At 45.6% G+C, this 27,975-nt stretch overlaps 1 long non-coding RNA gene across 5 annotated transcripts; it reads left to right on the top strand.

Annotated features, from left to right (window-relative positions):
* On the top strand, positions 1 to 27,967 carry LOC103348311 (uncharacterized). Of its 5 annotated transcripts, none has more exons than XR_011380135.1 (7): positions 1 to 108; positions 1,331 to 1,449; positions 1,568 to 1,749; positions 3,679 to 3,825; positions 4,338 to 4,507; positions 10,842 to 11,001; positions 13,117 to 27,967. It is a non-coding gene; the product is annotated as an uncharacterized lncRNA (long non-coding RNA). The 5 variants fall into 5 exon arrangements; XR_011380136.1 differs by lacking the exon at positions 1 to 108 and adding an exon at positions 710 to 871 and having other exon boundaries at positions 1,331 to 1,487; XR_011380134.1 differs by lacking the exon at positions 1 to 108 and adding an exon at positions 713 to 871.
* Positions 27,968 to 27,975: the final 8 nt, after the last annotated feature.

Below are 27,975 nucleotides of genomic sequence, written 5' to 3'. Positions count from 1 at the left end.
TTTGTCATGAGCGCCAAGGCTATGGAAGCCTCTTGAGTTCACAAACACTGAGCTTATTTAAACAAGGCCATAGTCAAAGTGGAAGTTCTCTCCTTCCTTCAGAGAAAGGTACCTCCTTCTATGATGGCCCGTTCTATCTACTGGGATCTCACAGAGATCTTTCATTTAGGTCATTTTTTTTTTTTTTTTGCCAGAGTGTCTTGGCTTTCCATGCATGAGAAACTCTCATGGGCTTTTTAGCAGGATCTGAATGCCTTAATGTCTGACTCTGAGGCCAGAGTGCTGTTTAGGGCATCTGCCATGCTATGAGTCTGCTGTGTATCCCACTTCCCAAGTTGGATCATTCCCTCCTTTTAAAAAATTTTTTTTTGACAGGCTGAGTGGACAGTGAGAGAGAGAGAGAGACAGAGAGAAAGGTCTTCTTTTGCCATTGGTTCACCCTCCAATGGCTGCTGCAGCCGGCGCGTCGCGCTGATCCAAAGCCAGGAGCCAGGTGCTTCTCCTGGTCTCCCATGTGGGTGCAGGGCCCAAGCACTTGGGCCATTCTCCACTGCACTCCCGGGCCACAGCAGACAGCTGGACTGGAAGAGGAGCAACCGGGACAGAATCCGGCGCCCAGACCAGGACTAGAACCCGGGGTGCCGGTGCTGCAGGCGGAGGATTAGCCTAGTGAGTGGCCTACCCTCCTTTTTAATCAGTTAGTATTAGCAGACAATGGTCTTGTTTATGTGATTCCCTTTGACACTTAATCCTATCTTTATGTTCAATTATGAACTTAAACTGATTACTTTAACTAGTAAGATGGCATTGGTACATGCCAACCTAATGGGAATTGTAATCCCATGGCACGTTTCTAGCTCTACCATTAGGGGTAAGTCCAAGTAAGCATGTGCTGAACTGTATATCCACCTGAGAGATTTTAAAGTGTTTAACCCTTCCTAGCAATGTACCTAGAGATCCCACAGATGTCTGTAACCTGTTTCACAGCCTTTTTAAAATTACACTGAAGAACTGGTTAACTTACATTATAATGTTAATAGCCTTTGATGCCAAAACAAATGGTTCTTTCCATGCTTCATGCGTAGGAAAGATTGTTTTTCTGTGTGTTACTTCCTCGAGGTTAGTTTTTCCAGTTAAAGAAGAACACACCAAATCAGACTGTTCGATCATCTACTAATATTTTTAAATGTTAATCCAGGGGGTAAGTATGGATGAATTAGGAAAATAGTTGGTTATTCCATTATCAGTTCTTTTTCAGTAAACTGACTCGTTGGGATGTGTTATTTTAGAGACATTCGATCCTGATAGAACTTTTCTGTTGAACCTACAGTAGCCTGAGAGGTCTGCTATCCCTGACTACACAGATCAAAGATGTGAGTGGGTTGAGCTATGAGGCAGATTGCATTTCCTGCACCCCAGTTGGCATGCTCTTCACTTCACAATGGAATGGTGAGCTCCTGCTCTGACAGCCCTTTGTGACATCCAAGGTGAAGTCATAAAAGGGGCTAGAGCTTGTGCCTAGTGTTCAGGCACACTTGATCTCAAAACCCAACTGCTGTGTTGGCAGGAAGCCCAGCCCCCACAGAAGCTGTGCTAGGTGTGTTAGACAATGGCTTTGCTGACATGCCAGCCCATAGCCAGAATCAATGCAGCATGTGAATGAGGAAGATGACTCCAAGACCGGAGGCCATCAAACTACACGAGAAAAAAGCTGCAAGAGGCATTTTCTCCAAGCAAACCCCCAGAACTGTAAGAGTTAATAATGACTATTTTAAGTCACTGAGTTTTAGGGAGAACACAGTATGCAACAGTGGATAACTGAAATGGGATAGAATGAAACTCTTTAATTTCCTAGAGAGCCTGTTGTCTAAATAATTCTTTCTTTTCTGGGAGCGAGTTTCCTTCGGAACACCTAACAACAAAGTATGGAAAGAGAAGTCAGATTAGACTGCCAGTTACGTGCCGACCAGTGCTCGTCTTCTTGGGTCCATCCAGGTGACTGGGCAAACTGCAAAAGCCTGACAGAATTAGGGAGATACTGCAAAACATTAGGACAAAGCAAAAGCAAATTACAGACCATATGAAAATATAATATCACTTTGGTGTTTAAAATGTATTTTTTGAATGTATAACTGAACTAATTGGGGGCGAGAGTTTTATTCATGCTGTCCCCTCAGAGTCTAGGACAGAGGCTCAATATAAAGAGGGTGAATGAAGGAATGGGAAGACTTGTGACAGAAGAAGCACCAACATTTATTTCTCATGGCTAGGTTTAGTGTGGTGTTTCTCTTCATTTTTCTACTACGATAATTTGTATAAAATCTTGTAAAAGGCCCTAGTAGCTTATTTCAGGACAATAAAATCTTTACAATATGTATATATGTATACACATACAAATCTTTCTTTTTTTAATTAAGATTTTTTTTTTTTTAATTTGACAGACAGTGAGAGAGAGAGAGACAGAGAGAACGATCTTCCTTCTGTTGGTTCACCCCCCCAAATGGCCGCTACTGCCGGAGCTATGCCGGTCTGCAGCCAGGAGCCAGGTGCTTCTCCTGGTCTCCCATGTGGGTACAGGGCCCAAGCACTTGGGCCATCCTCCGCTGTCTTCCCGGGCCACAGCAGAGAGCTGGACTGAAAGAGGAGCAACAGGGACTAGAATCCAGTGCCCATATGGGATGCTGGTGCCGCAGGTGGAGGATTAACCAAGTGAGCCACGGTGCCAGCCCCCACAAATCTTTTTCTAGGCAAAACAACCTACAGAAAAAAAGATGCATAACAGTATATCTCAAAACAAGATTTTTATGTTGTGTAGGAGCCACTAATAAATGGTTTTCTTACCCATAATATGATTTCTATATGAGGTTTTATGGAGACACAGTGTTTCTGTCAGGGACTAAATTAATTATTTCACTTAGTTTTGTTCTTTTTAAGATCACTTGTTTTAGACCAGCTGGGATTCCTTTTGTCTGCTAATTTAAGAACATCAGATCATTATCTTATTCCAAAAATGGCTCTGAGAAAGTCGTTTACCACTATGATTGTTCAGATTCAGGGAGAAAACGGATTTTTAGTCTGAATGCCGAGTTTGATTGAGTATATTCATTGGTGATTACCTAACATGCTCTGTGGATGATTCTAAGGCCAACCGATCTGTTTGATTAGCAATGTCTGCCATGGATCAGACACAGAGGAGGCCAGGTTGCCTGGTGAGTGCATGACTTGGCCAGTTGTTGTTACCTTATTCTGTCTTGTTTTAGATCTTACTTCTTTATAAACTGTTGAATACTAAGTAACTTCTCAATTTTTGTTCATAGTGGAGTAGGCAAAATCATGGCTCTAGGAGATGGTCTCTTCCTAACCATTAGAATTAGGATAAGAGGTGACTTGATGGTACCAGGAGATAAGATGATCACTGATAGCTATGTAATTGGAAGTCTAGTTTGACATCTTTTCCCATTGTAATCGCTGGGTGAATATGTTGTTGCTTGTCAAATGGGAATTAAGGGGGCTGATCACCTAACATTACAGTATGGAGAGATCTTAGGATTATTGAGGCAGGGCCACTGTACTCACAAGGGGCTGTAACAAAGCAAAGATAGTCAGAAGGGCTCCTTTGTGACACAGAAGAGAGGACCAGAATGTTGGTGACCTTAGGATTCCGTCTGACTTTTCCAGTTTTGAAGACAGATGAAGGGAGCCGAGAGCTAAGGAACATGGACTTTGGGAGGTGGGAAATGCATGGAAACAGCTGCTCATCCACAGCCTCCAGAAAGTAACACAGCTGCCCAGGGGGACCTGTGTCAGACTTTCAACTCCAGAGAGGTAAGAGAACACATTTCTCTTTTTAAGCCATTAGGTTTCTGGCAATTAGTTACAACTTCAATAGTTATAGCTATAACCTGTATAACCCCTCCCAACCGCTGAGCCACTGGGTTTTCTGCATATCCCTTTAAAATGTATGGCTAGTTTCTTTTACAATTTTAAGATCAAGTCTCCCAACCTCCTATTCGTATGAAATTGTATGAGAAGAAGCAGGTGTTTAACTTCTGGTTAGGATGCCTGCATCCCACAATTGGAATACTGGGATTTGCTTCCAACTCTGGCTGCTGACTTCAGTTTCCTGCCAATGCGACACTGGAAGGCAGTGGTGATGGCTTTAGTCATTTAGTTTCTGCCATTAACCTGGGAAATCTGGATGGAGTGTCCATCTCCTGACTCTGGTCCTAGTCCAGCTCCAAATATTGCCAGCATTTGGGGAGTGAACCAGTGCATGGGGGATCTCTCTATCATTCTCTTTCTCACACACTGTATTTCTCTTTCTTTCTCTCTGCCAGTCAAGTAAATAAATAAGAATAAAAATTAAAATTGTGTGAGAAGCAAGCAGCTTTTATCCCTCTGATAAATGCTGTGTTGAGATGCTGTGTATTATGAGAAGAGAGAGAGCAATACCAGCTATAATTATTCACTGTGGCTCTGAGGTAACACTATGATCACCAAATACAAAGTGAGTATTAAAATTTCATTAGGAATGAATTACTACTTCATATACATGATCTCATTTAACATATAAAACAAAATCACAAGGTAGAGATTATTTCCTCTGCTCTACAAAGGAAGAAATCAAGGCTCAGTTCAGAAATTAATTGTGGAAGTTCCAGTAGAGCTGAACAAGTTCCCTTGACGGTGCAGGCCACATTTCCCTTTGGGGTAAAAGATTTGCCCTCTGCCCTCCTACAAGAGGCCAGAGGTGCGGTGTGAATAATGTCTATTGTCCAGGTGTTCCCCACCCTTGGAAGGTAATACTCAGTTAAATGAACTTTCATTGATTTTAACTGCCTGGTTTTGAGAGTTCCCCAGAGTGTCGTCCCTTGAGATTGGAAGTTTATTGAGATTCAGGTTCTCTTGAACAACAGGTTCATTTTTAATAGGTTTTGGATTTCTGAGTCTGCTGGTGATAAGGCCTACCTTAAAGGAGAAATTACATATGCCTTTTCCAGTAATAATTCTTCTAATGCTCTCACCCTCTGTACTTTCTCTATTTATATCACCAGTACATATTTAAAGAACACCTGTTTTCCAGTCTATTATTTATTAAGTTTGTCATATTAATATTGACACTAAGACAAAAACTTGGAAGCAGGAAAGTGCTTTAAAGTGTGCTATAAATAAAGAAATCCAAACAAAGATACCACCCTCCTTGTGATTCAGGTTCTTACAGTGAGGGAGAAAACTCATATCGCAGTGGCCACGTAGGAAATCAAAATGAACAAAAAGACAAGTGTGTTTAAGGAGAGAATGAGAAGTGAGAAGATAGGTAGAGAGAGAGAAGATAGGGAGAATAGACAGTGTTTATCACTGTCAGGTTGTCTAATTATTAAAGATAGCCAGTTAATTTTCTATATATTTTTAAAAGTCTGGTCAAAAATTTTTAGAACACTGTGACTTGGGGCACTATGTACTGACTTCTTCTTTGCCATGTTTTAAGCACAGACAGTAGTAGATATTCATGGGCAAGTATCCTTTGGTGAATCTCCTTGGAACCCAACCTTGACTAAAATGACAGGAGATGGTACAGTCTTGATTATTTCTTTTGAATTTGAGAGAGAAGGTCATCGGCTGTTTGACTTCAATGACACAAATAAAGACTGTTTTATGTGAACCACATTAGAACATGATACACAGTTTCTGAAACAACTCTGATCTTAGAATAACTTATTACCTTAACACGAAGCAAGTTTACACTTGTTGATTGCCTGGAGTACTGTTTTTGTATGTTCTTCATAGCTAAAATTTATCATCCATTAACAGTATTGATCAGTAAAAATTTAGGGAATTAAGACTAGCCTACAGTTGTGGAAGGTCTCAGGGAATCGTGGTAATAGTTTGTTTTGAGACAGAATGATTGGTGAGGTATAGGGTTCAAAAGTGAGTGAAAGGGGACAGCCCTTTGGTGCAGCCGTCTGGATGACACTTGTGACACTCACATCCCATACCAGCGCCTGGATTTGAGTCCTGACTTGGTGTTTCTGCTTCCAGCTTCCTGCTAATACACACACTAGGAGGCAGTGATGATACAAATAATTGGTTCCCCGCCACTCATGTAGGAGACCTGGATTGTATTCCTGGCTTCTGGTTTTGGCCTGGCCCAGCCCTAGTTGTTGTCAGCATTGAAGGAATAAACTAGCAGATGGAAGATCTCTGTCTCTTAGACTTTCAAATAAAATGAAAATAAATAAATATGCTTAAGTGACTCAGGAAAACTGAGTCTGTGAGAAATTGGTGAAATTATTTTCTTGAGAGGTTTAGATAGGGTGGGAAGATTTAGAATTTGTTTTTGTGAACATTTAAATCTCTTCTTATATTCTAGTCATTATCTCTCAAGCTTAAACCAGACTTTATTCTTTGTTGCCTAATTTTTTGCGAAACATCCATTGACAAAGTTCCAGTTTGTCAGATATTCTTTGTAGTGTGTGTAATACACATACCGGCTCTGAAATTGTAAAGCCTGAAATTGTAAAGTTCTCAAATTGTAAAGCCTTTAAGCCTTTTAAGATTGGTTAACCCACAACCTACAGCGGCAGGAAGCTTAAGAACCATTTTTGTTTAATTTGCTTAGCTGTGAAATGTGATGTCTCAATAAGCTTATAGCTACTTTCTTTTCATCTCCATCTTCTGCTCAGTCTTCTGAAGTTTGTTAATGTTAATTCTTTTGATTTGAAGGGAAGGAGGGAGGGAGAGAGAGAGAGAGAGAGAGAGAGAGAAACTTCAATTTGCTGGTTCATTCTCCAACACCATACAATAGACAGGGTAGTAATGATCCCATTTTAGAAATGATTAAACTGGCGGGCGCCATGGCTCACTTGGATAATCCTCTGCCTGTGGTGCCAGCACCCTAGGTTCTAGTCCTGGTCAGGGCGTCGGATTCTGTCCTGGTGGCTCCTCTTCCAGTCCAGCTGTCTGCTGTGGCCCGGGAGGGCAGTGGAGGATAGCCCAAGTGCTTGGGCCCTGCAACCGCATGGGAGACCAGGAGAAGCACCTGGCTCCTGGCTTCAGATTGGCGCAGCGCGCCGGCTGTAGCAGCCATTTGGGGAGTGAACCAATGGAAGGAAGTCCTTTCTCTCTGTCTCTCTCTCTCACTGTCTAACTCTGCCTGTCCAAAAAAAAAAAAAAAATGATTAAATGATTAAACTGGGTTACTTCTAAGGTTTTGAAAGGTATTCAAGGTCAAATAACTAGAAGCTAGTTATCCATTATGCTAAGGACAGTTTAGAGGTTGAGAATGCCCAAGCCAGTTCTATTTCTTATGTCTTCCAATACTTTTGAACATGATAAAATGCCCCAATGGTATTATATTTGTTTTAAATGTTTACATTTAACAAAGCAGCTGTCTTTCATGGCCCACAGCTTCTAAAACAAGTATAAATAGAAGCTTAGCTGGACACAATGTCTTAAGTCTGCATTTCAGACTAGAGAATAAGAGGGCCAAGTAAAATTGTCCTTGTGAATAAATTCTGACCTTGACCAGAGGAGTATGGGCCGTGATCCTTGATTTGGGGAAGGAAGGAAAGAAGGAACAAAGGAAGGAGAGAGAGACTGACTGACTGCACATGTATCTGATACCTTAGTAATACTTGCCAAAAAGAAAACACTCAGAACTTTGGGTTTCTTAGGTAGCTCCATAATTTCTATGCAGGAGGGGCATAAATAGCTGGAATCTTTGGATTAAAGCTACATTTGTATAGTACTTTACAATTAAGAACACTTATCAAAGAATGGAGGCTCGGTGAAGGTATCTCACAGGGATTATTGGGTATGTGTGGAGGAGGGGTGTTATACAATGAGAAATAGGTATTTGATGTTTATCTCTTGGTCCTGGCAACAGTTCCTAAAATTCTTAGAATCTCATTGAGTGCCGAGAATGTCCTTTGTTTGCTGTTGAGATGACTGGAGGCTGGGAGCTGCTAGATAGCTTCAGAATGTGGGCTGTTTGCCAGAAAGACCAAAGTGTGATCTTGAGAAGTGGAGAGGAACTGGAGGTTGAGTTCAATTACTGGTGGCCAGTGAGCTAACCAATCATTTTCACACACTGAAACCTTCAGCAAAAGCCCTGGGTGGCAAGGTTGAGAGAGCTCCTGGGAGGTGAACATGTGAGATGCTGGGAGGGTGGAGCTCCTGGAGACTACATGGAAGCTCTTTGCTGGTCCCCTCGTCCTGTCCAGTGATGGGCTTCCACTTGGCTGTTCCCGAACTGAATGCTAGTGAGTAAAGCACTTTCCTGAATTCTCAGAGCCATTCCAGTAAAGTATGGAACAAGGAAAGGGGACTTTGGGAACCACTGATTTGTAGTCCCTCCGTAAGAGTGTAAGTGGCACTCTATGCTTCTCAACTGGGGAAGTCTTTTGGAACAAAGTTTACCCTATGGGATCTGTGCCAACTCTGGGTAAAGTTTGTGTCAGATTTCAAATGAGCTGTAGGACATCCAGTGGGTGTCTAGAGAGTTGGAGAATTCATTGATGTGGGAAAACATGTATCAGCGTCAGAAACATTGTGAATGAAAACAGTTCAGGACATTGGGCAGGAAAGAGGATCTGTGTTACCACTGTTGCTTCACTGCTTTTGATTTGGTCAGACCCACTGGCTTACTTCCTTCAGAGAGGAGATTGAAGTCTCAGCCCAGACCTGGGCATTCTTCCTTTCATCTCACCCTTCCCTCCTCCACTTTCTTCTTCCTTTTTCCCTCTCTCCTACCCTTCCAAAGATATTGATCAAATACAGATTATATTCCAGGCACTGGGCTATGGAGTTGAGCAGGACCCGCAAGGTCCTATTTCACATGGAACTTATTTGGTGGGGAGAAAAAGAAAATAATAAACAAGAAAACATGATGTAATCAATCAGTAGTATGATGAGAACAGAAGCAGGGCAATGAAATAAAAATTACCACACAAGGTATTTTCTTTCCCCCAAATACTCCCTGTTTCTGGGGGGTATCTCATTTGTCCTTTTTCTCTAATGAAGCATTGGTCAAAGGTATTCAGATTTTTTATCAGCACCCCAGATAATGCAGCAGCAGTCTAAACATACCAAAGAAGGCATGACCTGATTCTTTCTCTCTGTGTGTTTGTTTCCCTCTGTCTCTGTGTCTCTCACTGTTTCTCACACACACAGACACAGATGGAGATATACATACCTAAGCAGAAGGCCACATCAGAAGACTGATTAACAATAGAACCAAGCTGGAACGTGCTCAGAGAGGCTCTTGCAGACATTTAGTGTGGGAGGTTAAACAAGGATGGAATAGAAGCTGCCTTTGATAGAACTGTTTAAAAATTTTCTTTTGTGATTGCCTCTGATTGAGGACCTGGTAGCACTTTCTTTTGGATAATGCCACGGACACTAGCCAGCCTAGCAAAAACATGTCTTTAAAGATGGATTTGAATCTTGGCAAGAGCCAAAAAATTAAGGTGATATTTCTGAGTAGCATTGTTTTGAGTTACAGACAAAATGTGAAGCAAATTTAAAAGCATTTTGAACTGAAGGAGGAGTAGAAGAGAGGGTAGTAGTTGGAATAAATGTGTCTATTTTGAAGATAAGTATGGTTATTTTGAGGAAGGCAATATTTTATTTGAATGAATAAATTCAGCTATATTTGCTTAATTACTTTTTCATTTTTCAAAGTGACACTTCCTAATTTTTGGTTACATATCCATAGGTTTCTAGTGGCCAGATGTGTGTTGCCTAGAGAGTACCAGTTAGCTAGTTATGATTTTTTTTTTTTTGCCTCATTTTTGATAAAATCCTCTAAGGGGATTCTGTTCTTTTTATAATGGTTGTGGCCTTAGATAAAGAATTGGGCAAAGGACATGAACAGGCAATTTTCAAAAGATGAAATTCAAATGGCCAACAGACACATGAAAAAAATGCTCAGCATCACTAGCCAGCAGGGAAGTGCAAATCAAAAGCACAATGAGGTTTTATCTCATCCATTAGAATGGCTCTCACTCAGCACTCAAAAAACAACAGATTCTGGTGAAGATGTAGGGAAAAAACATACCCTCATACACTGTTGGTGGTAAGCTAGTAGAGCCATTGTCAAAGTATGGCGATTCCTCAGAAATCTAAAAATTGATCTAGCATATGATCCTGCCATCCCATTCTTGGGAATTTACCCAAACAAAATGAAACAGCATATGAAAGAGTTATCTGTACCCCCATATTTACTGCAGCTCAATTCACAATAGCTAAGATGCTGAATCAACACAGATGTACATTAACCGATGACTGGAAAAAGAAAATGTGGTATATATACACTATGGAATACTACTCAGCTGTAAAAAAGAATGAAGTCCCGTCTTTCACAATAAAATAGATACAACTGGAAACCATTATGCATAGTGAAATAAGCCAGTCCCAAAAATACAAATATCATGTTTTCCCTGATTTGTGGTAACTAATATACAGGGTACAAAAAATTGTAATGCATATGAGCAAAATTGACATTTTGAGATTTGATTATTGTTTACAGCCCTTGTTTATACTGTTGAGGAACAGTGGTTTTTCTACTTACTACTTGTTGAATTTTATCTAGTGGAGAGTTATTGTGATTATAAAATAAATTGAAATTATGTCATTGTAAAAATATAAAGAAAAAATAAGGAAGAAGGAGGGAGGTTGGGAGCGTGGGAGTGTGGGAGGGTGGGAGAGTAGCATGGGAAATATCATTATGCTCTTAAATCTCAATATATGGAATACATGAAATTTGTTCACCTTATAGGAATAAAAAAGTTAAAGAATTCTTTCAATTCCTTTCTTCTTAGCATTGCTATTTTTTTTTTCAGACTTAGCTATAAACCCAAGGAGCAGAGTGAAATCTGGTAGAAACGTCTATCTTACTGTACAGATTCTCGTCATTTTCAGGTTTGGTCCTTTTGAAGCATCATGCAATAGCCAGGACAATTTATTTTCTCATTTACAAATGACTAACCTGTATCTCTGAAGGTATGGAAATATCAGGGCATTTAAAAAAGTGTGTATGTGTGGTGGGTATTGGGGGCAACATTTGAGAATCTGGTTGAGATGCCCACAATCCCTATCAGAGTGCCTGGGTTTGAGTTCTGCTGTGCTTCCAATTCCTGTTTCCTGCTAATGCGCACACTGGGATGCAACAGGTGATGGCTGTGACTGATGCAAGTACTTGGGTCCTTGCCACTCATGAGATAGAATTTCTGGTTTCAGGCTTCAGCCTAATCTGTGCCTGGCTGTTGGAGGCATTTGGAGAATTAACCAGCACATGAAAGATTTATTTTATCTGTATCTTCTACCTTTCAAAATATGTCCAAATTTTAAAAAGAACAATGTGTTAGCTCCTTAAAAATGTTTGTGGAAATTAGATTATTTTGATGTAAGAATGTTCTGATATCCTTAAATCATTTTTGCATAATATGCCATTTCCATGAACTTTATGAAGACCCCACAACCCCAAATAAACAAGTGACATAGTTTAAGCCAGAAATGGGTGGATTGTTCCCCCAGTCCCCTTTGAGTCTGTAGACTTTCTAGAACAGGGATGGGGAAACTTCTTTCTGCCAATGGCCATTTGGATATTTATAACACCATTCACAGGCCACACCCCAAATGATCAACTGAAAAAATCAGCCTGCTGTAGATTTATTGAATCTAAGTCCTGCCTACCATCTAGGCAGACCCAGACTAAATAAAATCGAGGGCCTTCCGTGGCCTGTAGGTGGGATGTTCCCCAGCCCTGCTCTAAAAGGACACTGTGCTAAAGGCTCAAAGAGAACTTGGGGGAAAACGCTTATTTGGTTTTAAGATTCAGGCTTTTTTGTTTAAGTTATATACTTGTTGAAAGGCAGAGTTACACAGATGGATAGATAGATCAATCGATCTTCCATCCACTAGTTTACTCCCCAAAGGGTCACAACAGCCAGGGATGGGCCAGGCCAATGCCAGGAGGCATCTTCTTCCTCATTTCCCATGTGGGTGGCAGGTTCCCAAGCACTTGGGCCATCTTTTACTATTTTGCCAGGTGCATTAGCAGGGAGCTGAATCTGAAGTGGAGCATCTAGGACATGAACTGGTACCCATATGGGTTGCTTGTGTGGCAGGTCATGGCTTAACCCACTATACCACAGTGCTAGCCTCAGGAATCAGGCCATTTTTTATCATATTTATCACCATTTATCCAAATGGCTTCAGGTGTGTATATTTGTACTTCAGGGCTTACAAAATCTTGTAACTTTTTGATGCTTCTGTGTTTACCTTGGCATTGAATACAGATTTGGTCACTGCTACAATTTGCCACTGGTCAGCTGTACTGCTAGCTGTTTATCATAGTTATAGTCAGTGTAGGAGAGATGGCAAGGACACCTGAACAATTATTGGTGTTTTTTATGTCCTTCCTTTGACAGATAATGTTTCAGGAATATTTAAGGAGACAGCATTTGCTACTCATGCACACGTCTCTGAAATCAGAGTCATTCTTGAAGGAAAACCACTCTTTTTCTATATAAAACAGATTATAATTTGAGGCCCTGCTTACTACTTTTTAAAATCTTTCACATATAATCTAACAAATCTTATGAGTAATGCAAATTCCTCCAGTTTTTGAAGTAGGAAATAGCAAGACTAAATGTGCCTTAGATTTGTGTGGATAACTAAAAGTCATCCTAGGCCATTTTGTGTTACCAGAGCAAAATACCAGAGATGGGAAATGTATAAAACACAGAAATTCACTGGCTTATAGTGTTGAAGGCTGGGAAGTCCCAGATCAAGGACCATCTCTGGTGAGGGCCTCCTGTGCTGTGTCACAATGTGGTGAAAGGCGTGAATGAGCAAGAGGGAGCAACAGAATCACCTCCTAAAGGTCCTGTCTGTGAGTACCGTTACACTGGGGACTAAGTTTCTAACATGTGAGCTTTAGGGGATATGTGCAAACCAATGCTGTGATGGAACAAGAACCCTAACTACCTTCCAGTTTACCTTTGGCCATGCTTTCTACTTGTTAGCATAACAGAATAATGATTGAGGGCAAGCAGCTAGCATTTCAGTATTTGAGAAAAATAACATTTGTATCTCCTCCTTCTGGCATCCCAGGAAACAACACCCATGAGGACCCTGACATCCCAGGAAACACCCATGCAACCCTGGCATCGCTGGAAACACCCATGGGGACCGACCCTGGCATCCCAGGAAACAACACCCAGGCAGACCCAGGCATCCCTAGAAACAACACCAAGCAGACCCTGAAATCCTAGGAAACAACACCCACACAGACCCTGTCATCCCAAGAAACAAACCCACGCAGACTCTGGCAACCCAGGAAACAACACCCATGCAGAGCTTGACATCCCAGGAAAGAATACATACATGAACCAAGACAACCCAGGAAACAAAACCCATACAGACCCTGGCATCCCAGGAAACAACACCCATGAGACCTTAGCAGACCTGGAAACAACACCAACGTGGAACCTGGTATCCCAGGAAACAACACCCACGCAGACCCTGACATCCCAGGAAACACCACCCACATGAACCCTGGCATCCAAGGAAAAAACACCCACGCAGACCCTGGCATCCCAGGAAACAACACACATGCATACCCTGTCAGACCCTGGAAACAACACCAACATAGAACCTGTCATCCCAGGAAACAACACCCATGCAGACCCTGACACCCCAGGAAACAACACACACACGAACCCTGGCATCCCAGGAAAAAACACCCATGCAGACACTGGCATTTCTGGAAGCAACACACATGCAGACCTTGGCATCCCAGGAAACAACAATCACACGGATCCTGGCATCCCAGGAAGCAACACCCATGCAGACCCTGGCATCCCTGGAAACAACACCCACACAGACCCTGGCATCCCAGGAAACAACACCCATGCAGACACTGTCATCCCAGGAAAGAACATACACAGGGACCCTAGTATCCCAGGAAACAACACCCACATGGACCCTGGCATTCCTGGAAACAACACCCACATAGACCCTGGCATCCTAGGATACAACATCCATGCAGACCCTGGCATCCCTGGAAACAACACCCACGCAGACCCTGACATACCAGCGAACAACACCCACACGGATCCTGGCATCCCAGGTAACAACACCCACACAGATCCTGGCATCCCAGGAAACAACACCCACGCAGACCCTGGCATACCAGCGAACAACACCCATACGGATCCTGGCATCCCAGGTAACAACACCCACACGGATCCTGGCATCCCAGGAAACAACACCCACGCAGACCCTGGCATCCTTGTAAATAACACCCATGTGGACTTTGGCATCCTAGGAAACAACACCCACACAGACCCTGGCATCCCTGGAAAGAACACCCACATGGACCTTGGCTTCCTAGGAAACTACACCCACGCAGACCCTGGCATCCCAGGAAACAACATCTGGAGACCCTGATCTTCCCAGAAACAAAACCCATCCAGACAATGTCTTCTCAGAAACAACATACTTGCAATCTTGGGTTCTCATTTTACAATCAACATATTATTTATTTCCTGTTGGTATACAATGCACACATGGATGCTAACTTAAGAAGAGAAATCCACAAGCTCAGACCCTGTCATTCCTGGGAATAATACACACAGACCTAGACCTCCCAGAAAACATTACACACACACACACACACACACACAGCCCCTGACCTCCCAGGAAACATCACACACACACACACACACACACACACACTAGCATCCAAACACATAGTCCCTGACCTCCCAGGATACAAAACACAGGCAGACCCTGGCCTCAAAGGAAACAACATAATCTCAGACCCTGTCATCCCTGGGAACAATACACACAGACCCAGACCTCCCAGGAAACATTACACACACACACACACACACACACACACTAGCATCCACACACATAGCCCCTGACCTCCCAGGATACAAAATACAGGCAGAAGCTGGCTCAAAAGAAACACAATTGCAGACTCTAGTAACCCAGGAAACTACACACACAGACTCAGGTTTCCCAGAAGTCAAAACACACATAGACCCTGACTGCCCAAATGACTCACACGGACTCTGGCTTCCTAGGGAGCAAAACATGCAGACCCTGACTTTTCCAGAAACAGAACCCATGCGGACCTTGGCTTCAAAGGAAAGCACACACAGAGATTCTGGCCTCCCAGGAAATAGCACCTGCTCAGACTCCATACCCCAGAAAAAAACCACAGACTGACATATGAATAAAAGCAAACACATGTGGATGATGGTTCCATGGAAACAACATATGGGCAGACCCTGGCCCCACAGGAGACAGCATCTGTAGCAGGCACAAGGCTCCCTGGAATCAAAACTCCCATAGTTCCTGACATCCCAGGAAACAGACATGCACAGACACTGGCCTCCAGAAAAAATACAGTCACAGACACTGGCATCCCAGGAAGCAGGAATCAAAACACACGTCGACATTTACCACCCAGGAAACGAAATATATACAGGCACTTGCATCCAAGGATGTAATGCATATAGACTGTACTGCCCAGGAAAAAACCACAGGCAGATCCTGACCTCACTGGAAACAACACACATGAATACAACACACACAAGAATCTGGCCTCCCAGGAAACAAAATACTCTTAGATACTGTTCACCTCCAGGAACAACACATGTGCAGAATCTGGCATCACAGGAAACAAAACAAAGACCTTGACCTCCCAAGAAAGAAGAAACATGCATACGCTGGCTTCGAAGTAAAAAACACAAGCACAGAAAGAATACAAACAGAACCTGGCCTTCAGGAAACAAAAAACAAGCTCACACCGACATCCCATGTAATCCCATGTAACCATACACAGGCAGCTCTGACCTCCCAAAAAAAACAGGTGCAGAGAATATGGCCATCCAGGAAACTAATCACACACACACCCTGATACACCAGGAAACAACTCACCCGGACCCTGACCTCTGCAGATAAAAACAAACGCAGACCCGGTCTTCCCAGGAAACAACACGAGTCAGACTGTGGCATCCTAGAAAACAGGAAAGACTCACATTCTGATCTCAAGTAACACAAGCACAGAACCTGGCCTTGCAGGAAACAGCACATGGGTAGACTGTGGCTACCCAGGAAACTGAACACGTGCACAACCTGATCTCCCAGGAATCCACACATGCAGACTGAGAGCTCTCAGGCAAATAAACATGGAGACCTTGGCATCCAAGGAAACAGTGCACATACCAATCAGGCTCCTAGGAAGCAAAACCTGAGCCGATCCCAGAAAACAATATACAGAGACCCTCACCTCGCAGGAATAAAACACAGGCAGACTCTGGCCTCAAGGAAAAAAAAAACAGAGTTACAGTTCCTGGTGTCGCAGGAAACAATTTAAACAGATTTAGGCCTCTCAGGTTCAAAACACCTGTAGATGCTAACTGTCTAGGACCTAGACAAGCCTGGGTTCTCTGGAAACAAAACACATCCCCGGGAACCAATGCATGCACAGACACTGACACTTCAGGAAACAACACAAAAACCCCGAACTCCCAGGAAATAAGAAACATGCAGACCCAAGCATAGAACCGGGTGTCACAGGAAACAGCACAAACAGAATCTGGCCTGAAAGAAATGAAACACAGGCATCCGCTTACCGCCCAGGTAAGAGCACACACACACACCCCTGGCCTCCCAGGAAACAACACACACACACCCCTGGCCTCCCAGGAAACAACACATGAAGACCCTACCTTCCTAGGAATCAACACACACGGATTCTGGCCTCCCAGGAAATAGAACACATGGACACCCTGACCTCCCAAGAAACCACACACACCAGACCCTGGCACACCAGGAAACAACACACATGCAGACATTGCTGCCTGGCAAGCAATAGCTGCCCATACCCAGCATCCCAAGAGAGAACCCATGCAGGCCCTGGCCTCCAAGGAAACAGCCTACACAGGTCCCAACCTCCCATAAATAAAAACATAAGCATTTGCACACTGGCCTCTCAGGAAACAACACCTTCTCAGACCCTGGCATCCCAGGAAACAGAGTACAAACACACTGATCTCCCTGGAACAAAACACATGCAAACACAGGCTTCCCAGGAAACACACGCAGACCTGGCATCCTGGGAAGAAAACGCAGAAAAACCCTGGCCTCCAGGGGAACAAGACAATCACAGGCCACTGCACTCTAGGAATCAAGAAACACAGATTCGGACCTCCCAGAATCAAACCACACCTCGCTCTCGATGTCCCAGGAAAAACCAAAGGCAGACCCTGGCTTTCCAGGAAAGGACACTCACGCAGGCCCGGGCCTCCAAGAAAACACACACACTCTGGCCTCCTGGGAAACAACACACATGCAGACCCTGGCCTCTGGGGGAAACAGCTGCACAACACTGGCATTCCAGGAAATAAAACACACACAAACCCTGGCCTCCCCAAAATCAACACATGCGCACACCCCGGCATGCCGGGAAACAACACTCACAGAACAAGGCCTCTCAGGAAACAAAACAAATGCAGACACTGGCCCAGCAAACAACAGATGTACAGACCCTGGGATCCCAGGAAACAAAATACAGACATACCCTGGCCTCCAAGGAAACCACACATGAATACTCTAGTCTACCCGGAACAAAACACACACAAACAGGCTTCCCAGGAAGCACACGTGTGTAGATGCCAGCATCCCAGGAAACAACACACATGTAGACCTTGACCTTCCAGGAAACTAAGCACACTCATACACAGGCTTCCCAGGAAAGAACACACCCACACACTGGACTTCCAGGAAACAACACACATAGATGCAGAACACACACACACACCCAAACGGAGACTCTGACCTCACAGAAAAGAACAGATGCAGACACTGGCATCCCAGAAAACACAAACAGACCCCGGTCTCCAAAGATACAACACACTCACAGATCCTTGCTTCCCAGAAACACACACAGACCTGGAACTCCCAGGAGACAAAGCCTATGCAGACACTGGCTCCCTGGTCAATGAGGCATCTCAACAAAGAACACAAGCCAAACCCTGAACTCCCAGGAAACAAAACACAGGCAGACCCTGTGTAGTCAAAGGAGACAACACCCAAACACATTCCCTGGCACCCCAGGAAACTGTAGACACATATTCTGGCCAGAACCTCTCAGGAAACCAAACACAAACATACCCTGGACACCCAGGAAACAAGACACACACAGATCATGGCCTCCCATTAGAAAGAAACAGGCTTCACTGGCCTCAAAGGAGACAAAACTCACACAGAACCCTGACCTCCCAAAACATAACACACCTGCAGATCCTGGCATGTCAGGAAACAACACACATAGACACACACTTCAAAGGAACAAAACACAGGTCCTGTAATCCCAGGAAACAACACACACAGGCCCTGACCCACCAGGAAACAAAGCACAGGCAGACCCTGGCCTCCAAAGAAACAATCACAGACCCTGGAGTCACAGAAAACAACAAATTTCTGCATCCCAGGAACAAAACACATGTAGATCCTGACTGCCCAGGAAACCACACATGCACCAACCCTGGCGTGCGGAAAGCAAATGTGCAGACCTTGAACTCAACCAAAGGCACATAGAACCTGACTTCCTAGGAAACAGCACACAGATTCTGACCTCTCAGGAAACAAAACACATGTAGACCTGGTTCTACCTGGAAAAAAACATCTGTAACAGACATTGTCATCACAGGAAACAGCATACACAAGGACTCTGACCTCCCAGGAAATAAACACACAAACCGTGGCCTCCTAGGAAACAACACACACACAGACCCTACCAGCAGGGAAAGTAAACATATGCTTATCCCAGTCTCCCAGAAGACCACAAACCCCAGACCATGACTTCCAAGGGGAAAAACACAGGCAGACCCTACCTCCCAAGTTACTGCACACACACAGGCCCTGGCATCCTAGGACATGACACAAACGGCCCTGGGCTCCCAAGAAACAAAGCACATGTAGACCCTGGCCTCCCAGGAGGCAACACCCACATGTTAGCCGGAATCCAGGAAATAACCCATGTGGATTGTGGGCTCCAAGGAAAAAAGATGCACACAGATCCAGACCCACCAAAAAAAATGCATGCAGACCCTGGCATCATAGGAGACACAAACACATGTGGGTACTTGCCTCCCAGTAACAACAATGGTCCAGACACTGGTGTTCCAGGAAATGACTACCCAAGAAAAACAGGCAGACACTGACCTCCTGGGAAACAACACACACACACAGACCCTGGCATCCCAGGAAGCATAGGTCCCAGACCCTGACTTCCCTAGAAACAAAATACACACACACCTGGCTGCCCAGGAAACAACACACACGAGAATCTGGTCTCCCAGGAAACAAAACATAGTCAGACCCTGTTCCCCCAGGAACAACACACCTGTAGAGAAAAACACAGGAAGACCCTGGTCTCCTAGGAAACAAAAGTCACACAGACCCAATCTCTCAGGAAACCACACTCAGATTCTGGGCTCCCAGAATATAAAACAAACCAGAACCTGACTTCTCAGGAAACAACATATGTGCTGACTCTCAAACTCCAGGAAAAAAATGCACACAGAAATCAACTCCCAGGAGATAAAACAGAGGCAGGCCTCGGCATCCAAGAAGACAACACACACACAGACCAGGCATCAGGAAACATCCTCCAGAGATCCAGACCCCCCCAAGAATCAAAATACACATAGACCCTGAAATCCCATGAAGCAACACACAAAGAACCTGACACCTACAGGAAAATATACATGCAGATCCAGACTTCTCAGGAAACAACATACATACAGACACTGGCATCCCATGAGACAAACACCCATGTTCTAGCCACAAGCACAGAACCTGGCCTCCCAGGAAACAGCACATGTGCACACTGTGGCCACACAGGCAACTAAACATGTACACAACCTGATCCCACAGAAAACCACACATGCAGACACCTTCCAGGGAACAGACATGTGCTGAGCCTGGCACCCCATTAAACCACACACACACAAACCCTGGCCACTGAGGAAACAAGACCCAGGCGGACCCCAGCATCTCAGGTACCAACACACACAGATTCTGGGCTGCCAGGAAATAAAACACACGGAGACCCTGACACCCAGGGCACAACGCACAGACCCAGACATCCCAGGAAACAACACACACAGACTGACCTCTCAGGAAAAAAAATAAAACAACAGGTAGACCATGGTCTCCAAGACAGCAACACAAAAAGATATTGACTTAACTGGAATAAAACACACATGGACACAACACACATGCAGGTATGGCATCCCAGGAAACAAAACACAGGATGGTGCTGGCCTCCAGGGGAATAGCACAAAGAACCCAGGAAACAACAGACACACATTCAGGCCACGCAGGAGTCAAAACACACAGAGACCCTGATCTCCCAGGAAACAAAACACACTCATACCAGTGCTTCCCAGGAAGGATGTAAATACACACACACACACACACACACACAGAGATGGTGGCCTTCCATGAAAAAGCACACACACATACACACAACACATACACAGACACACACTGGGACCCCAGGAAACAACATACATATGGCCTCCCCTCAAAAAACATTTGGAGTCCCTGACTTCCAAGAAAGCAACATACAGGCAGACCTTGTCCTCCTGAGAAACAACACAGACATTGGCATCCCAGGAAACAGCACACACAGATTCTGCTCTCCCAGGAATCAACACCCACCAGTATACTGGAACCCCAGGAAACAATGCATACAGATTCTAATCTCCAAGAAAGGATACACGCAGATCCCGACCTTCCAAAAAAACAACACATGCACAATCATGGTTTCCCAGCTAAAAATACACACAGATATGGATCTCCCAGGAAACAGCACCTGCACAGTCCCTGGACCCCCAGGAAACACACGTACAGACCCTGGCATCTTTGAAAAAAAAAAAAAAAACACATACAGACCTGGAACTCCCAGGCACACGTGTAGACCCAGGCATCAAGGAAACAAGACACAATGACACTGACCTACCCAGAACAAAACACACACACAGCCTGTCCTCCCAGGAAACAACACATATACACCCTGAATTCCCAGGAGCAAACCACATGCAGATGCTTGTATCTACTAAACAACATGTGTGCTGACCTTGGGATCCCAGGAAATAACACACACAGATCCAGCCCTCCCAGGGAAAAAAACACAGCCAGACTCTGGCCTCCAAGGGCACAACACACTCATAGACCCCTGCATCCCAGCAAACAGCACACACAGACCTGGAACTCCCAGGAGACAAAATACCCACAGATACTGGCTTTCTGGATAGCATCACATGTGCACACTCTGGCATCTTAGCAAAAACACATGCAAGCCCTGAACTCTCAGGAAATACAACACAGGCAGACCCTGCCTTCAAAGAGACAACACACACACACACACACACACACACACCCACACCCACAAAACCTGGCATCCCAGGAAACAAAAACACATATGCTGGCCTTTCTTCCTCCTGAAAAAACAGAGACCCTGACCTGCCAGGAAACCAAACACAAACATAGCCCTTCTCCCCCGACAAAGAAACCAAGAAGACACACACAGATCATGGCCTCCCAGTAAATAAGAACCATTCTACACTGGTCTCCCAGGAAGCAACACACATGCAGATCCTGGCCCCTCAAAGCAACACCAGCACAGACCCTGGTATCCCAGGAAATAACACACACATGGATTCTTGTCTTTCAGGAAACAAACACGTGCAGAGCCTGACCTCCCAAAAACAACGCAGGTACAAACCCCGGCATGCCAGGAAATAGACACAGACCCACAGGGTCTGCACACATGTTGTTTAGTAGATACAAGCATCTGCATGTGGTTTGCTCCTGGGAATTCAGGGTGTATATGTGTTGTTTCCTGGGAGGACAGGCTGTGTGTGTGTTTTGTTCTGGGTAGGTCAGTGTCATTGTGTCTTGTTTCCTTGATGCCTGGGTCTACACGTGTGCCTGGGAGTTCCAGGTCTGTATGTGTTTTTTTTTTTTTTTTCAAAGATGCCAGGGTCTGTACGTGTGTTTCCTGGGGGTCCAGGGACTGTGCAGGTGCTGTTTCCTGGGAGATCCATATCTGTGTGTATTTTTAGCTGGGAAACCATGATTGTGCATGTGTTGTTTTTTTGGAAGGGCCATGCTTTGCAGGAACAGAACACAAGCAAATGCTGGGCTCCAGTGAACAACACAGGCACGGACATGGGGATCCTATGAATCAGCACAGGCAGGCCCCTGACCTACCAGGAAACAAAATGCAGGCAGACCCTGGCTGTCGAGGGAAAAACACAACCACAGACCCTGGGATTACAGAGACAATATAAACAGACTCACACTTCCCAGGATCAAAGCAAACGTAGGCCCTGACTCCCAGGAAACCACACACACACACAGACCCTGTTCCCCCTGGAAACAACACACATGCGGACAAGGGCATCACAGGAAACAACACACACAATGACCCTGACCTCCCAGGAAACAAGAAACAGACATACTCTTGCCTCAAAGTTAACAACATCAGCACAGTAGCCGGCACCACAGGAAACAGCACAGAAATCAGGCCTGAAAGGGAGCAAAACACGTGACACCTTTACCTCCCAGGTAACAGCACACATGCAGACCTGAGTCACCAAGGAAACTAAAAACCGGTACACCCTGCTCTCCCATGAAGCGATACCCGTGGGCCACGACCTCCCAGAAAAAAACAACATACAGATTGTGACCTCCCAGTAAACTACACACATGACACCACCACCTCCTAGGAAATAATACCTGTGCAGTAACTCGGGAAACAACACACACAGGAGATAAGACACATGAAGACCCTGACCCTCCTGGAAACAACACACAGACCCTTGCATCCAAGGAAGCAACCTACACAGATCCAGACCTCCAAGGAATAAAAAGTAACACATAGACACTGACCTCTCAGAAAACAACACATGAGCAGACACTGACATCCCATGAAACAGCATTGAAGATCCTGACCTCCCCAGAACAAGATAACACAAACCCAGGCTTCTCAGGATGACCTTGGCCTCCAGGGAAACATCAGCCACAGACCATTGCTTCTCAGGAAGCAGCAAACACGGATCCAGGCCTCCTAGAAATCAAAACACATTTAAGCCTTGACCTCCCAGGAAAAAAACATGCATAGACCCTAGCATCCCAGAAGACACACACTCAGACCCTGATCTCCCAACAAACAAAACACACGCACACCCTGCCTTCCAAGGAAACAACACACACAAACACACACGCGACCTGGAATCCAGAGAAAACACTGAGGTCTTGACTGCCCAGGAAACTATAAATGCAGACCTGGCCTCCCAAGAAACAGCACACACAGAGATCATGGCTCCCCAGAAAGCAAGAAACATGCACACACTGGCCTCAAAGGAACAACACACACAAGACACCACTGTCATCCCAGTAAACAACACACATACAGACCCTGACCTGACAGGAAGTAACACCTGCATAGATCCTGGCTTTCCAGGAAACAAGATGCACAGCTTCATCTCCCAGGAAACACAATACATAGATTTGGACCTCCCAGGAAACATAATAGACACAGACCCTGGCCTCCCAGAAACAACACATTCATAGACTCTGGCCTCTAAGAAAAAACACAACCACAGATCCTGGAATTCCTGGAAACAACATAAACAGATTCAAGTCTCTCAGGGTTCAAAACACATGTAGACTCTGATCTCCCAGAAAACAACACACATACAGTCCCTGTCTTTCAAGAAAACAACACACGAATTCTGGGCAGGAACCAATATAAACATGCAGATCCTGACCACTCATGAAAATCACAGGTGCAGACCATAGCATCTGAGGAAACAACACAGACCCAGGCCTCTCCTAAATAACACACACAACTCAGCCTTCCCAGGAAATGACACGTGGATAGTCTGAGTATCCAGGAAACAAAACACAAGATGAACCTGGTTTTCCAGGGAACAACACAATCAATAGTGTCCTGGGATATTGTTGCCATGGATTCGTTTCCGAGAGGAGGAGTGTGGTGGGGGGAAAGAGCCGCGGAGTCACCACACAGACCCCGGAAACCAGGTGAAAGCAGGCCTGAGGCAAGCAGCCCGCAGACTCATTTATTTCAGGTGCTACAGCTGCTTATATAGCCAAGGCAGCCAATCCGGTCAAGGGGCGGTCTATGCCCTAACCAATCACAGCCTGTTGCCAGGCAGTTTCCGAAACCATCCAATCACGGCCTGTTGTCAGTCAGGCTCTACTGTCATGTGGTTTCCGAAGCCATCCAGTCATGGCCTGTTGCCAGGCAGTTTCTGTTGCCAGTGGCCATCTTGGCATGACCTTCTCATTCCACCACATTTCCCCCTTTTCGTTTATTTCAAAGATAGAAAAACAATCATAAGCCCCCAGACCCACAGCTTGCTTTGACTGAGGTCCTTTTCACTATCAATTTTCTTAGTTTTGATTCCCAAGGGATCAGCCCAGCTTATAAACACTGGGGATCCTTTCCATCCCAGACCCCAGCCCCTATGGTTAAGTGGAAAGACCCCCTGACAGGAGAATGGAAGGGACCACCACTCTGCTAACCAAGGGTCGAGGATATGCTTGTGTCTTTCCAGAAAATGCAGAACAGCCCATTTGGGTACCAGCCAGAAACATCAAGCCTGCAAATGACAGCCAACCAGAACCAGCTGAACAAGACTGAGAGTCTGCCTTGTTAGCGGACGCACCTGCCCCATCATCCTACCCTGAGAAACTGCCCATAGCCACATCCATTACTACTTTATACCCCACTAGCTCTGGTCAGCCACTCAAATGGCCCACAGCCTGCGTGTGGTCACTCCATTCCTGATTACCACTATTCTTCATTCCTACCCCCATCTGAGCAAGCACTCCTGTGGTCTCCTGTTTTGAGCAATGGTTAGTCAATGACGAGTAAGATCCCCTGGGGGACAACCTAAGACAGGCACAGCTGCGTATGGAGACCACATGGAAACGGGGTCAACAATGGTGTGACCAAGAATCATGCCTCCCGTTGCTCAAAAATAAACAAAAAGGGGGAAATGTGGTGGAATGAGAAGGCCATGCCAAGATGGCTACTGGCAACAGAAACTGCCTGGCAACAGGCCATGACTGGATGGCTTCGGAAACCACATGACAACAGAGCCTGACTGACAACAGGCTGTGATTGGATGGTTTCGGAAACTGCCTGGCAACAGGCTGTGATTGGTTAGGGCATAGACCGCCCCTTGACCGGATTGGCTGCCTTGGCTATATAAGCAGCTGTAGCACCTGAAATAAATGAGTCTGCGGGCTGCTTGCCTCAGGCCTGCTTTCACCTGGTTTCCGGGGTCTGTGTGGTGACTCCGCGCCTCTTTCCCCCCAGCACGCTCCTCCTCTCAGAAACGAATCCACCTCAACAGGATATGGCAACATACACAGATTCAGGCTGCCCAGAAATCAAAACAGATGTAGAACGAACCTTCCAGGAAACAAAACACAGGCAGACACTGGCTTCCTGGGAAAGAACACACAGCCAGTAGCCTCTCAGGAAACAACAGACAACAACCCCTGGCATCTGAGGAAACAGCCGAGACAAGTTCTGGCATCCCCCATAAAGCACACAGAGACCCTGACCACCTAGTAAGCAACATACATACACAGCGTGGCTCCAGGGAAACAACACCCACAGACCCTGGCCCCCCAGGAGACCACAAACAATACAGCGTCCTCCCCGGGAGTGACACCTGCATGGATGCTGGAATCCTAGGTCACAGAACACCCTGCTTCCCCATTTTCTGGGACTGCTGCTGCCATGTATCCACATATCTGCCCACTGCTGCCATGTCTCTGTGGAATGAACTAACCACAGCTACGTCTCTGCCCGTTGTTGCTGTGTCTCCAAGCAATTGCCCAACCGCTGCTCTGTCTCCATATCATCAGCTGCCTCATGGTTACTTCTCAAATATTCTGCACCTGCTGTCATGTCTCCATGGAATAGATCACCCACCGTGATGTCTCCATATCATGGTCCACATGCCTGTCTATTCTCTGCCAACTGCTTCCGTGTCTCAGTACCCTGTGCTACCTCCTGCCATATCTTTAGATTATGGGTCATGTTATGCTTTGTCTCCCTATCAGGAGCCTCTTGCGCCCTGTCACAATATCTGACTACTGCTGCCATGTTTCTGTGTCATGGGCTATGTGCTCCCATTACTCTAGATCACGTGCCAACTGCTTCCATGCCTCCGTGTTACAGGCCACTGGACTCACTGCATCTGGATCGTGTGTCTCCTGCTGCCTCCAATCAGTCACCCAATACCATGCACCATAATATGGGGCACCTCCTGTCATTTCACCGTAACATCTGCCACCTGCTGCCATATCTACAAAAGAGCCAGGGGACATGTTTTCTCCCCATCATGATTCTGTGTCTGCCACCTGCTGCCTTTTCTACTATTATGGGACAGATGTCATTTTACCTGCCTCTCTTGGGTCTCTGCTGCACAGGCACTGACTATCCATCCACTGCTGCCGTGTCTCCATGTCAGGAGCCAACTGCTGCCATGTTGAAGACATTGTGCCACCTGCTGCTGTGTGTGCGTTTCCTGGCCCACCTCTGCCATGTCTCCGTGCCATTGGCCACCATCTTCCATGGTTGCATATTAAAGGTGACCTTACACCTCATCTTACTGTCATGTGACTCCTGCTGCAGATTTCCCTTCATCTGCCAACAGCATCTTCCAATTGTGGACCACCTGCTGCCATCTCTCCATTTCGCCTGCCACCTGCTCCCGTGTCTCCATATGAGCACCTGAAGCCCACTGCTGCCATGTCTCCATGGATTCAACTAACTACTGCCACATCTCTGTCAATCTGCCCACTGATGCTGTGTGTCCAGATGACTGCCCAGCTGCTGCTGTGTCCATATCATCAGCCACTTCTTCAATGTATTCTGCCACCTGCTGCCATGCCTCCTTGTAATTGGCAACCTGCCGCCCTGTTTTGCTGTCATGAGAAAACATGCATTCCTGATTGTATTCTCTGCTACTTGTGGCCAGACCTGCACATCATGAGCCACCTGTCATCTCTCTCCTGGTCTGAGGCCACCTCCTGCGATGTCTCCCTATAATGTCCCACTGCTTCTGGGGCTCCATATCTCAGACTACCTGCTGTGAGATCTCTAGATCATAGGCATCCTGTTGCCTTGTCTTCCTGTCTTGTGCCACTGCTTCTGGGTCTCTGTATCCCGAGCTGTCTGCTGGTGTGTGTCTTGTGTCATGTCCCACCTCTAGCTACGTCTCTGTATCATCTGTCCCTGCTTCGTGGTTGCAGATCACAGGCAACCTGTGGCCCAGTCTCACTAACATGAGCCTTCTGCTGCCTGCCTCCCTATATCTTCAAACTTCTGCAGAGCCTCTGAACATGGGGCACCTACTTCTGATTCTCCACCTTGTCTGCCACATGCCACCACGTGTCCACTTCAATGGCTACCTGATGCCTTACCACCACCTCATGGGTAGCAGCCACTGTGTATCCACGCATCTGCCCACTGCTGCCGTGTCTCCATGTAATCAAATAACTGCTGCTATGCCTCTGTCAATCTGCTCTCTGCTGCCATGTCTCTATAGCCACCTGGAGCACTGTTGACCTGTATGGGTCTCCTGCTGCAATGACTTAGTATGTTTGACACCTGCTACAGTGTCTCTATATCATGGGCCATGTTATGTCCTGCCTCTCTGTCATGGACATGCTGTTGTCACGGATCACCATACCTACCCACGGGTACCAGGTCTCTATGGAATGGACTGACTGCTGCCATGTCTCTGTCCATCTCTCCACTGCTGCTGTGTCTCCATGGAACTGCCAGCTGCCACCATGCATTACTCAATATATTCTGCCACCTGCCCCTGTGTGTCT

The sequence above is a fragment of the Oryctolagus cuniculus genome, chromosome 11 (assembly GCF_964237555.1).
Source record: "Oryctolagus cuniculus chromosome 11, mOryCun1.1, whole genome shotgun sequence".
NCBI classification, from domain to species: Eukaryota; Metazoa; Chordata; class Mammalia; order Lagomorpha; family Leporidae; genus Oryctolagus; species Oryctolagus cuniculus.
This window is presented reverse-complemented; position numbering and strand designations above follow the sequence as displayed.